Genomic DNA, 14,672 nt, shown 5'->3' with positions numbered 1-14,672 from the left:
AAAGCTCAGGTCAATTGACCAACTCTACAGTGAGTTATGGCCATTCATTTGGTCATTTCTGCAGGTGCTGTTGTAGGGTATCCGGATTGGGGCCAACTTTTGGTCCACTTGCTTTGGTCTTTTAGGCATGGTTTCTTCAGCAAAAATGTGCCATTATAAGCCTAGTTTCATGTCCAATTGGCCAAACACCAATTGGACCAACACAGCCCAAGATATGGCAGTCCAAGTCGACTGAAATTTGATCACCTCACTTTGCACTTACAAGGCAGCCTACTCATTCCCTTTGCCATGCTACATTTCAGTCCAAATTATGGTAAACTTCCTAAAATGGTCACTAATTGACCCTTATAATGTTCTTTCACAATTTCATAAGCTAAATCCAAGTTTCACACCTCAAAACCCTAATTTCCATTATAAATTTTCACAACTACCTTAATTAATCACTTTCATTCCTTACATATATATATATATATATATATATATATATATATATATATATATATATATATATATATATATATTTAAAAATACTCTCTAGTTCACTCTAAGTCCATCAAGACACTCAATCATGTTCCTTCTTTAGGGCTGCCAAAAATAATGGTGGACATACGCATAACTTTTATTCATTTAAGTTACAAATTCATACTTGTTTCAAGTCTCTAGCATGGGATTAAAGAGTTTTAAGTATATATGTGCACTAACCTCTTGTAGGGCAGAATTTTCCCAAGTTAATCTTCACTTTCTTTCCCTTTCTAGGCTGCCAAACACTTCCCAAGAGGTAGAGACAAGTTTTTAGTGAAGGGACTTAGGGTTTTGGGGTGAGGAAAGCATGGAAATTGAAGCTTTAGAAAGTTTGTTAATGGAGGAGTGAGGGAGGAGGTGAAAAACGTTTTTGAAGGAGAAGGGCTGCTGTTTGCTTTTTAATTCTTTGGTCTCTTTTGACTCTTTTTATTAGTTAATTTGATGGTTACTTAGTTGTGATTGGTGGACAATTTTAAATGACCTCATAATATGTCATAATTGGCATTTTATTGTATTTTCTTTTCTCTTCTTCTCTACTCACTTTCAATTAATTTTTTATCAATATTAACTCATATTTTATGTCATAATAATTATTTACTTAACTGGACAAGTCGGCCAAAAATCACCTCTGAAGGCGAAATGACCAAAATGCCCTCAGTTTGGCTTAACGGGTCAAAATTGTCTATACCGATTGAAAACTTTTTCTAGGTATTTTCTTGGCATTCTAATGCCATAAGAACCTCAATAACCCTTCTCTGGAGTCCCAAAAATTATTTAAAAATTTTTCCCCCGGGTCTAGGGCTCCTCGTTGCGAGAACCGCAACTTACCTCTGGTTACCCATCGCTTGGGCACCGGCTAGTTTAACTTGGTTGTATTTTATTTCTAAAATTTTTACTAAATTTTTCTTATTAATATTTGAGTTAATTATAGTCCCTCACTTTAGTTTAAATATTTTTTTCCAGAAGTTCTAGCTGTCTGGACCGACACTGGCACCTAATGATCAGGAATTGCTACCGGGAGGATGTTACAACTCTTCCCCTCTTATTTAAATTTCGTCCTCGAAATTTACTCAATGTAAATAGCCAAGGAGCTAATACCTCTTTATTTCTTCACCTTTCCGTGTTATCCTACTTCACTTTCTCCTTAGTCTCAATCCTATCCTCAAACAGTTATGTACTCATACTTTTTCATCTTAAATACAGTCTCCTTTTCATCTCCATTCGCTATCTCATTGTCTCTTCACTCTCTTATTCCATACCTTAACCTAAAATAAACAGGAAATACAGATCTGCAATAGTGTCACCTCGACTCTTATGAATGCCATGCATGATATGCAGTCTATCTAGGTCCAGAAACGCCTAAACCGCGCTCTGATACCACTAAATGTGACACCCCTTACCCGACTATAGTGTAGCCGAGCAAGTTATGCCACTCAGTGTGCCGAGCACTCTATTTTATCTTAATTCATTTTTATTCTTCCTTTTGAATATAACTTGTGAAATATAATTTATTTAAGCCATTTATCGAAATTATAATTTATTTGAGGTTCCGAGAATTTTATAGAAAATCCGGCAGAGTACCGGCTAAAAATAGAGAAAACAGTTCTTCGGAACCTGTGAAAAACACTTCCTATGATCATATTCAATCATCTCATCACTCACAAACTTCAATATCAAAATCTCAATACTTTTAACCATTCATTTCTCAATCATTCATCTCATGTGATAATCATGTACAAGTCACAGTTATGTATTCACTTTTCCTTTCACAAACACAATTTTCTTAACAATTCCTCTATTTGTCATTCATTCATTTCACATCATCATTAGACTCAAATCATAAATAAATTCTCACATGTGATTTATAATCACAAATTACAAGTACTTACATTAATACAAAATTATATTACATTTGTTTCAAATACACATGATAAAATAAGAGTTTAATTACAAAATTTACAAAAATCTCAAAATACAAAATGGGACCTAGTGTCTTACCAATACACTGTGGATGGTGAGGTGACACGGACACTATGCAGAATTGTGAACTGCCTTAGCGAATCTGTGGTCTACTGGGCCCTCTGTCCAAATCTTCAGTACCTACGCGTTGTAAAAGCGACGCGCTAAGCATAAAGCTTAGTGGTGCCAATAATACAAGAAAATACAATATGCAAATAAAAATAATAATTTCCTTGCTATTGTGTTCATAAGAAATGAATAATTACTAACTTATTGCTTAGTCGAGGGCTAATCATGTTTTATGATATTAATTTCTTCATGCATTTCGTTAATTATTTTCTTCATGATCTTGAGCTTCTTTGTATTTTTGTAATCATTCCTGATACTTAATTTTCGTATTTTCTTTAACAATCAATTCAATCACAGTTATACTTTTCCATGCCCAAGTAACCTATACTGAACGACTGGACTGGATAACGGGTCGTTGGCACTGGACACCGCGGTGCCTCGGGCCGTCATACCATGGGACGCAGAACGTCAACCATGTATGCGATCAAGATGGCTAAAAGCCATGATATCACATAATCGGGCATAAAAGCCATGCATATGGTCATAAAAGCCATGAATACGAGCATAAAGCCATGAATACAGGCATAAAGCCTTTCGCAGTACTGCTAAAACAATACCCTATTGGCATGCCAAACTATCCAAACCACTCTTGTTAGGTATACTAGGGCACATAATATCATTAAATGTTCATAAGTTTTATTATTTCATTTTATGTTCCAATTATCGTTCATAGTATTTTAATTTTATTTATAGTAGAAGCATAAATCTTCAAATCTCATTTTTATATAATTTATGCATTCATCATACCATTCACGTTAATTGCAATTTACATCAATCGATTTTCATGTACCATTTGTACATCGAAATATTTCCATTTCTCTCATGATGAGAGCAATTAACCCATTTACACATCCATGTGATTCATCTAATCGTTACAATATTTATATGAATTAGTATTCACATTATTACCTCTCATGTACCAATTTTTGTACAAGGTATTATAATCCTATTTGAAACAAAGACGTAAATCCTAATGATAACTTTATCTCATTTATACTCTAAACAATCCATTTGTGTTAATTACATTTTATATTTCAAGTTGTATTACTTATGTAATATGTGTCATTTTGTTTACTATTCACCTTACTAGTCAACCAAAATGTTGACTTTTTCATACACAATAAATTTATTGAACCTAAGTTCTCCAAGATACCACATTTTGCATTTAAAACTTGTTGGAATTGAGCACCCATACCATTTCTAAACTTAAAACCAAGGGAAACAAAATTTTTAGTTTTTGAAGCTTAATTTTACTATTCCATTAAACACTATTACAGTGGGAATTTGAGAAAATGGTAAACATGAAAGTTGTTCCTTATTTTGTCTAGTTGAATTTATTTTTTTTGAATCACTCCATTTGGAGTTTTGTAGCTCAAGTTATGGCCAAAATAAGTTTACTGTTCACGTGTATTGTTCCTGCTGAAATTTTGGGTTTTGGCAGATTTATGTCCAATTTTGGTCAGTAATTTGACCAAGTTAAGTTCATAATTTGGTCTAACTTTCTTCATATGAAATGTTCTACCATGCCTTAGGTTTCCATCGGTTCAAGAATTGCCTAAATCCGAGTTTTCTAGAGAGAGTTATAGCCATCCAAACATCACTGTTCAAATGTAAATCTGCAGAGTTGCAGGTTTGATAACTCAACTTTGTTTAATAATTTGAATGGGTTAATGGCATAATTTGGGGTGATGTTCTTCATGAAAGTTGTTTGTCTATATCATATCTTGTTGCTGTAAAAAGTTCAGGTCAATTGACCAACTCTACAGTGTGTTATGGCCAAATGAACTGTTCATTTGGTCATTTCTGCAGGTGCTGTTGCTGGGTATCCGGATTGGGGCCAACTTTTGGTCCACTTGCTTTGGTCTTTTAGGCATGGTTTCTTCAGCAAAAATGTGCCATTATAAGCCTAGTTTCATGTCCAATTGGCCAAACACCAATTGGACCAACACAGCCCAAGATATGGCTGTCCAAGTGGACTGAAATTTCAGTCACCCTACTGCACTTACAAGGCAGCCTACTCATTCCTTTTGCCATGCTATATTTCAGTCTAAATTATGGTAAACTTACCTAAAATGGTCACTAATTGACCCTTATAATGTTCTTTCACAATTTCATAAGCTAAATCCAAGTTTCACACCTCAAAACCCTAATTTCCATTATAAATTTTCACAACTACCTTAATTAATCACTTTCATTCCTTACATATATATATATATTTTTAAACATACTCTCTAGTTCACTCTAAGTCCATCAAGACACTCAATCATGTTCCTTCTTTAGGGCTGCCAAAAATCATGGTGGACATATGTAACACCCCTATGTTCGGTAGTGCGTTTTACTGTTCCGGTGACCAATGTTGCCCGGACAGCTATGATGCCTAGAACTACACTTCAATATGAGTGAGGAGACATAAAATAATGAAATACAAGAAAAGAAAATATAAGAAAAACAAAGGAAAAATAATAGCAAAGAAATGTAACCAAGTTAAGCGAGCCGGGAACCCTAGCGATGGGTGACCGCACCGGAAAGTCACGGCATGGACCATTGACTAGCCCTGGACTGCGGGGAACCCTGGAAAATATTTTTAGGACTTAAATAGACCCTTATTGAAGAATAAATATCATTAGAAAGATCAAAGAAAAATTAAATAATTAGTACAAAGAAAAGTGAGAAATCGAAAAACAGACAAAACCCGGTATTACTGAAAAATCGGGAATGCAACCCGAATAGGGGCATTATGGTCATTTGACATCTCGAATAGTCTTTTGACCTAAATATCCATCAAAAATAAATAATATTACACTTGGAAAATATAATGAAAAATTAATTTAGGGGTACCTAATGTAAATAGCAAAAATGGGGAGTTAAATGTGGGAAATTGAAACTTTTGAATAAATTAACATTATCTTTCCACTTAGTGCTCCACTCACACCTAAAGTGGACCACTTAATCTGCATTTGGACAGCAGATTCATTTCCTTCTTCAACCTCAAAAATTCAGCCGTGAGCCTCCAAGAAGAACTCCATGGCCAAAGCTTCCAAGCTCCATGCATGAACTCCAATCTTCACTTTCATGCCATAAATCCAACAAGTCCCTTCATGAAAGTTTATCCTCACATCAAGAACAATCCTTGGGCAGCCATTAGGAGAGGAAATAGTGGAGTTGTCAAGGGCAGCAAGGGTCACACATATGAGGTAAGTTTACATTTTTGAAGATTGCTTTGTTAAACTTTGTGTACATGTTATGGGTGTTGGATTTGTGAAGAAAATTTTCAAGTTTGAGAAGTTATTGATGTGTTCATTTTGGACAACCATGGAGCTATGTATTTGATGAAATATTTGTACATATAATTGATGAGAATTATGTTGGTTGTGATGATTTAATAACCTAGTGAATTACTTCATATTTATATGGTGATTTTTGGCACTTGGATGGGAATTGATGAATTGTAGGACAATTTGGTGTTGAAGAAGATTTTCAGCAGCTTGGGGACACTTGAATAAATGTATTTATTCATGGAAGTGTTGGTAGAATATTGACATAGAAGGATTGAGGGATATGTGTATGAAATTGTTGTGTAAAGAGTATGTAAAAACTAGTGATGTTTATGTGTATGTGTAATGGTATTTGAACTTTGGGAATTAGAGTTATATTTGGTATATTGAGGATAATTGTAATCTGCCCAAAGTGATGTTAATGTAAAGTAATATATAGTTTTGGTAATGTACCAAAACATATTTGGTATGAAAGTAAACATATTGCAAGGTAAATGTGTGTAATTGATGTGTGTTAAGCAAAGTAACCAAGGGCAGTGTACATTTTAGCCAATAAGTTTAAATGTGTAACCTCAATTGGTATGAGACCAATTGGAGGTGGAACTAGGCACAAAATGTGCCAACTTTCATTGAGAAAACATACCAAAATTCTGCTTGCAAGGTGACCTAAGAAAATGACCAATTCGGATTAGGTACAATTAGGACCTGAAAAATGACCAATTGGGCAGCAGTGAGTGTTTAGGCCATAACTCACTCAAAACAGGTCCAATTGACCTGAAATGTTAACCATGAATAGTTAATACCCATATCTACAAGTCTTATGAAGACACCAAAACCCAGAAATGACCAGAAGCAAGTCAAAAAGCTTGCACAAGTTCGGGTCCAAAAACTGGCCGAACCAAAGTTGACCAAATTGACCTAAAATTGACCTAATTTGATGCCATTTGACCAGCAATAGTATAATGACTATAACTTGCTCTAATTAACTCGGATTGACCTGAAATTTTTCCCCGCGTGCAATAAGACATAGATCTACAAGTTTGTAGTTTTGACCAAAACCCGAAAACCAAGGAAACTAGGCCGTCCGATTAGGTCAAACTAGTATCCCGAAATCCAGCAATTTGCAATGAAATGCAAGAAAACGCAATATACATAGAATTGAGTTTGGTAACACGTACCAACCCTAAAACCCTATCGAATGTGACATATTAATGACACTAAAACCTAATTTACCTAAAACACATCGAGGGTCGGTATATTAGGTGATTGAGCAAATAATAGCCTTCAGTGAATTACTTATCGAACATTATCATTAGAGACAGTTTAATTTAGTACTGAAACACTTCAAATTGTGTTTCTCAGTTACCAAAGACTCAGGAAAAGGGAAGGAAACACTGAGTCCAGACCGAGAAACAGTCATCAGAGGTTTGTGCACAACTAGTTTTTAACTGATTTTGTTTTGAATATTTCATATGATTAAATGACATATTTTTCTTATGTATTATGTTTAACAAGCATTGGATTTAATTCAATGATTATTGAAAATTGTTATAGTATGTATGAATTTAGCTTTGTGAAATGGTATTTCCACAATTATTAAGCATTGTTATTGATTGAATAAATTATGTTTTGGAAAATTGTGATAGAACATATTTTGAATTGTGATGGTAATTTTCATGGAAAATGCAAATTTATGATTTGAATTGTGATGAGCATAAAAATTATTGGATATTGGAATTGACTTTGAATCGAATTATATTGTGATTTATGCTCACTAAAAGGATTGTAATATTGTTTTATATCTCACTATAGATGCTTGACTAGGTTATTACCCGTCTCTCTCATTTGTTGAGAAGACAATGGAGTTAGTTGTGTTTTGATTACCATGGTACGTGCACAGGCTTAGATTTTCCTCTGATTTGAGGTTAGATCTAAGTTTATTTTATCGTTATGGCCCTTGCGGAAGATTCATTATTGTGATGGTACTGTGCACGATGATTCGACCTCCCCGACCATAGGGAGTTAGAATCTGATTCGACCTCCCCGACCATAGGGAGTAAGAATCACATCGAATATGGCCCTTTCGGATTAGTCTTGCATGGTTAGTGAGATAAAGAATGATTTTTGAGATAAAGAATGATTTTTGAGATAAAGAATGATTTTTGAGATAAAGAATGAGTTTTGAGATACAGTATGATTTTTGAGATACAGTATGATTTTTGAAATACATAATGATTTTTGAGATACAGAATCGCTTTTGAATGGTAAGAAATTGTGATTTCAATTATGGTTTATGTATAATTGATTTTGTTGAATTACTTAAATGGTTAGTCATGATTTGATAAATTGAATTTTGTGATCAAAGTCATTTATACAAATGATTTACATTATTGGCAACGAATATTTTGAGTTTTGAAATTTGATGAGTATTGATTCCCAATTTATTTATCAGAAATTTTGTCAATGTATATTGTACTATGTTTTAAATTATAGTTGTGCACCACTGAGTTCACCACTCAGCGATAGCTTTGTATGCTGTCGCAGGTAAGAAGAGCATAGAGCAGTAAGTAAATTTCCTTGAAGATATATTCAGATCAGCTCCAGGTATATAATAGGTATACCCATGTACATAGGTTTTGATGTATGCATGTAATAATATGTATGTAAATTATTTGAGCAGTTGTATAGAAACTCTTGTAAAATATTTTGGTATGTAATTAAATGTAAATTATTGTAAATGTAAATTTGAGATTTCATTTACTTGAATAGTTTTGTATTATATTTCTTGTATCTCAGTCTTTGAAAAATCACTGCGGATTTGAGTTGAGAAAAATGTTGTGTTGAGAAATATGTTGGAGTTGAGATTTGCAAATACATATTGAAGTGCTTTTTACAGGTTTTCTAAAGAACTGTTTTATCCAAAATATAGAGGGCACTCTGCCAAAATTTTTACAGAAATTTCAAATAATTCAAATGTGTCAATTCTATCACTTCAGTTCAAAAAGGTTTTAACACCTGTAAATAGTGCTCACCACTGTAAAAGAAGTAAGAAAAGTTTTGAAAATCTCTTGTAGTGTATTTAATGGGTTATCAGTAGACGGAGTTGGTAATTCATTAGGTATACTACGGGATCATGTTCTGCCTTACAGAGGGGTAGGGTGTGACAACATACACATAACTTTTATTCATTTAAGTTACAAATTCATACTTGTTTCAAGTCTCTAGCATGGGATTAAAGAGTTTTAAGTATATATGTGCACTAACCTCTTGTAGGGCAGAATTTTCCCAAGTTAATCTTCACTTTCTTTCCCTTTCTAGGCTGCCAAACACTTCCCAAGAGGTAGAGACAAGTTTTTAGTGAAGGGACTTAGGGTTTTGGGGTGAGGAAAGCATGGAAATTGAAGCTTTAGAAAGTTTGTTAATGGAGGAGTGAGGGAGGAGGTGAAAAACGTTTTTGAAGGAGAAGGGCTGCTGTTTGCTTTTTAATTCTTTGGTCTCTTTTGACTCTTTTTATTAGTTAATTTGATGGTTACTTAATTGTGATTGGTGGACAATTTTAAATGACCTCATAATATGTCATAATTGGCATTTTATTGTATTTTCTTTTCTCTTCTTCTCTACTCACTTTCAATTAATTTTTTATCAATATTAACTCATATTTTATGTCATAATAATTATTTACTTAACTGGACAAGTCGGCCAAAAATCACCTCTGAAGGCGAAATGACCAAAATGCCCTCCGTTTGGCTTAACGGGTCAAAATTGTCTGTACCGATTGAAAAATTTTTCTAAGTATTTTCTTGGCATTCTAATGCCATAGGAACCTCAATAACCCGTCTCTGGAGTTCCAAAAATTATTTTAAATTTTTCCCCCGGGTCTAGGGCTCCTCATTGCGAGAACCGCAACTTACCTCTGGTTACCCATCGCTTGGGCACCGGCTCGTTTAACTTGGTTGTATTTTATTTCTAAAATTTTTACTAAATTTTTCTTATTAATATTTGAGTTAATTATGGTCCCTCACTTTAGTTTAAATATTTTTTTCCAGAAGTTCTAGCTGTCCGGACCGACACCGCTCACCGAATAAGAGATCGTATGGAATTGCTACCGGGAGGATGTTACAACTCTTCCCCTCTTATTTAAATTTCGTCCTCGAAATTTACTCAATGTAAATAGCCAAGGAGCTAATACCTCTTTATTTCTTCACCTTTCCGTGTTATCCTACTTCACTTTCTCCTTAGTCTCAATCCTACCCTCAAACAGTTATGTACTCATCCTTTTTCATCTTAAATACAGTCTCCTTTTCATCTCCATTCGCTATCTCATTGTCTCTTCACTCTCTTATTCCATACCTTAACCTAAAATAAACAGGAAATACAGATCTGCAATAGTGTCACCTCGACTCTTATGAATGCCATGCATGATATGCAGTCTATCTAGGTCCAGAAACGCCTAAACCGCGCTCTGATACCACTAAATGTGACACCCCTTACCCGACTATAGTGTAGCCGAGCAAGTTATGCCACTCAGTGTGCCGAGCACTCTATTTTATCTTAATTCATTTTTATTCTTCCTTTTGAATATAACTTGTGAAATATAATTTATTTAAGCCATTTATCGAAATTATAATTTATTTGAGGTTCCGAGAATTTTATAGAAAATCCGGCAGAGTACCGGCTAAAAATAGAGAAAACAGTTCTTCGGAACCTGTGAAAAACACTTCCTATGATCATATTCAATCATCTCATCACTCATAAACTTCAATATCAAAATCTCAATATTTTTCACCATTCATTTCTCAATCATTCATCTCATGTGATAATCATGTACAAGTCACAGTTATGTATTCACTTTTCCTTTCACAAACACAATTTTCTTAACAATTCCTCTATTTGTCATTCATTCATTTCACATCATCATTAGACTCAAATCATAAATAAATTCTCACATGTGATTTATAATCACAAATTACAAGTACTTACATTAATACAAAATTATATTACATTTGTTTCAAATACACATGATAAAATAAGAGTTTAATTACAAAATTTACAAAAATCTCAAAATACAAAATGGGACCTAGTGTCTTACCAATGCACTGTGGATGGTGAGGTGACACGGACACTATGCAGAACTGTGAACTGCCTTAGCGAATCTGTGGTCTACTGGGCCCTCTGTCCAAATCTTCAGTACCTACGAGTTGCAAAAGCGACGCGCTAAGCATAAAGCTTAGTGGTGCCAATAATACAAGAAAATACAATATGAAAATAAAAATAATAATTTCCTTGCTATTGTGTTCATAAGAAATGAATAATTACTAACTTATTGCTTAGTCGAGGGCTAATCATGTTTTATGATATTAATTTCTTCATGCATTTCGTTAATTCTTTTCTTCATGATCTTGAGCTTCTTTGTATTTTTGTAATCAATCCTGATACTTAATTTTCGTATTTTCTTTAATAATCAATTCAATCACAGTTATACTTTTCCATGCCCAAGTAACCTATATTGAACGACTGGACTAGATAACGGGTCGTTGGCACTGGACACCGCGGTGCCTCGGGCTGTCATACCATGGGACGCAGAACGTCAACCATGTATGCAGTCAGTATGGCTAAAAAGCCATGATATCACATAATCGGGCATAAAAGCCATGAATACGAGAATAAAGCCATGAATACAGGCATAAAGCTTTTCGCAGTACTGCTAAAACAATACCCTATTGGCATGCCAAACTATCCAAACCACTCTTGTTAGGTATACTAAGGCACATAATATCATTAAATGTTCATAAGTTTTATTATTTCATTTTATGTTCCAATTATCGTTCATAGTATTTTAATTTTATTTATAGTAGAAGCATAAATCTTCAAATCTCATTTTTATATAATTTATGCATTCATCATACCATTCACGTTAATTGCAATTTACATCAATCGATTTTCATGTACCATTTGTACATCGAAATATTTCCATTTCTCTCATGATGAGAGCAATTAACCCATTTACACATCCATGTGATTCATCTAATCGTTACAATATTTATATGAATTAGTATTCACATTATTACCTCTCATGTACCAATTTTTGTACAAGGTATTATAATCCTATTTGAAACAAAGACGTAAATCCTAATGATAACTTTATCTCATTTATACTCTAAACAATCCATTTGTGTTAATTACATTTTATATTTCAAGTTGTATTACTTATGTAATATGTGTCATTTTGTTTACTATTCACCTTACTAGTCAACCAAAATGTTGACTTTTTCATACACAATAAATTTATTGAACCTAAGTTCTCCAAGATACCACATTTTTCATTTAAAACTTGTTGGAATTGAGCACCCATACCATTTCTAAACTTAAAACTAAGGGAAACAAAATTTTTAGTTTTTGAAGCTTAATTTTACTATTCCATTAAACACTGTTACAGTGGGAATTTGAGGAAATGGTAAACATGAAAGTTGTTCCTTATTTTGTCTAGTTGAATTTCGTTTTTTGAATCACTCCATTTGGAGTTTTGTAGCTCAAGTTATGGCCAAAATAAGTTTACTGTTCACGTAATCGCTCTCGCTGAAATTTTGGGTATTGGTAGATTTTGGTCCAACTTTGGTCAGTAATTTGACTAAGTTAAGTTCATAATTTGATCTAATTTTCTTCATATGAAATGTTCTACCATGCCTTAGGTTTCCATCTGTTCAAGAATCGCCTAAATCTGAGTTTTCTAGAGAGAGTTATAGCCATCCAAACATTACTGTTCAAATGTAAATCTGCAGAGTTGCAGGTTTGATAACTCAACTTTGTTCAAAAATTTGAATGAGTTAATGGAATAATTTGGGGTGATGTTCTTCATGAAAGTTGTTTTTCTATATCATATCTTGTTTCTGTAAAAATTTCAGGTCAATTGACCAACTCTACAGTGAGTTATGGCCAAATGAACAGTTACTGTTCATTTGGTCATTTCTGCAGGTGCTGTTGCAGGGTATCCGGATTGGGGCCAACTTTTGGTCCAATTGCTTTGGTCTTTTGGGCATGGTTTCTTCAGCAAAAATGTGCCATTATAAGCCTAGTTTCATGTCCAATTGGCCAAACACCAATTGGACTAACACAGCCCAAGATATGGCAGTCCAAGTGGACTGAAATTTCAGTCACCCTGCTGCACTTACAAGGCAGCCTACTCATTCCCTTTGCCATGCTACATTTCAGTCCAAATTATGGTCAACTTAACTAAAATGGTCACTAATTGACCCGTATAATGTTCTTTCACAATTTCATAAGCTAAATCCAAGTTTCACACCTCAAAACCCTAATTTCCATTATAAATTTTCACAACTACCTTAATTAATCACTTTCACTCCTTACATATATATATATATATATATATATATATATATATATATATATATATATATATATATATATATATATATATATAAACATACTCTCTAGTTCACTCTAAGTCCATCAAGACACTCAATCATGTTCCTTCTTTAGGGCTGTCAAAAATCATGGTGGACATACACATAACTTTTATTCATTTAAGTTACAAATTCATACTTGTTTCAAGTCTCTAGCATGGGATTAAAGAGTTTTAAGTTTATATGTGCACTAACCTCTTATAGGGCAGAATTTTCCCAAGTTAATCTTCACTTTCTTTCCCTTTCTAGGCTGCCAAACACTTCCCAAGAGGTAGAGACAAGTTTTTAGTGAAGGGACTTAGGGTTTTGGGGTGAGGAAAGCATGGAAATTGAAGCTTTAGAAAGTTTGTTAATGGAGGAGTGAGGGAGGAGGTGAAAAACGTTTTTGAAGGAGAAGAAGGGCTGCTGTTTGCTTTTTAATTCTTTGGTCTCTTTTGACTCTTCTTATTAGTTAATTTGATGGTTACTTAATTGTGATTGGTGGACAATTTTAAATGATCTCATAATATGTCATAATTGGCATTTTATTGTATTTTCTTTTCTCTTCTTCTCTACTCACTTTCAATTAATTTTTTATCAATATTAACTCACATTTTATGTCATAATAATTATTTACTTAACTGGACAAGTCGGCCAAAAATCACCTCTGAAGGTAAAATGACCAAAATGCCCTCCGTTTGGCTTAACGGGTCAAAATTGTCTGTACCGATTGAAAAATTTTTCTAGGTATTTTCTTGGCATTCTAATGCCATAGGAAACTCAATAACCCTTGTCTGGAGTCCCAAAAATTATTTTAAAATTTTTGCCCCGGGTCTAGGGCTCCTCGTTGCGAGAATCGCAACTTACCTCTGGTTACCCATCGCTTGGGCACCGGCTCGTTTAACTTGGTTGTATTTTATTTCTAAAATTTTTACTAAATTTTTCTTATTAATATTTGAGTTAATTATGGTCCCTCACTTTAGTTTAAATATTTTTTTCCAGAAGTTCTAGCTGTCCGGACCGACACCGGTCATCGGAACAGTAGACTGTGCGGAATTGCTACCGGGAGGATGTTACAATTACCGTCGGTTTATGAAAGGATTTTCTATGTTAGCTTCTCCACTGACTAAGCTGCTTTGGAAAGATGTAAAATTTCAGTGGACTAATAAATGCCAGTAGAGTTTTAATGAGTTGAAGAGGTGTTTGACTGAAGCTCTAGTCTTTACTTTACCTACACTGGGTAAGGAATATACAGTTTATAGTGATGCTTCTCATAATGGGTTAGGCTGTGTACTGATGCAAGATCGGAATGTCATTGCTTATGCATCACGCCCGCTGAAACCGCATGAGAGGAACTACCCAACACATGACTTGGAGCTAGCAGCTA

This window comes from Hevea brasiliensis, chromosome 4 (genome assembly GCF_030052815.1).
Source record: "Hevea brasiliensis isolate MT/VB/25A 57/8 chromosome 4, ASM3005281v1, whole genome shotgun sequence".
NCBI classification, from domain to species: domain Eukaryota; kingdom Viridiplantae; phylum Streptophyta; class Magnoliopsida; order Malpighiales; family Euphorbiaceae; genus Hevea; species Hevea brasiliensis.
This window is presented reverse-complemented; position numbering follows the sequence as displayed.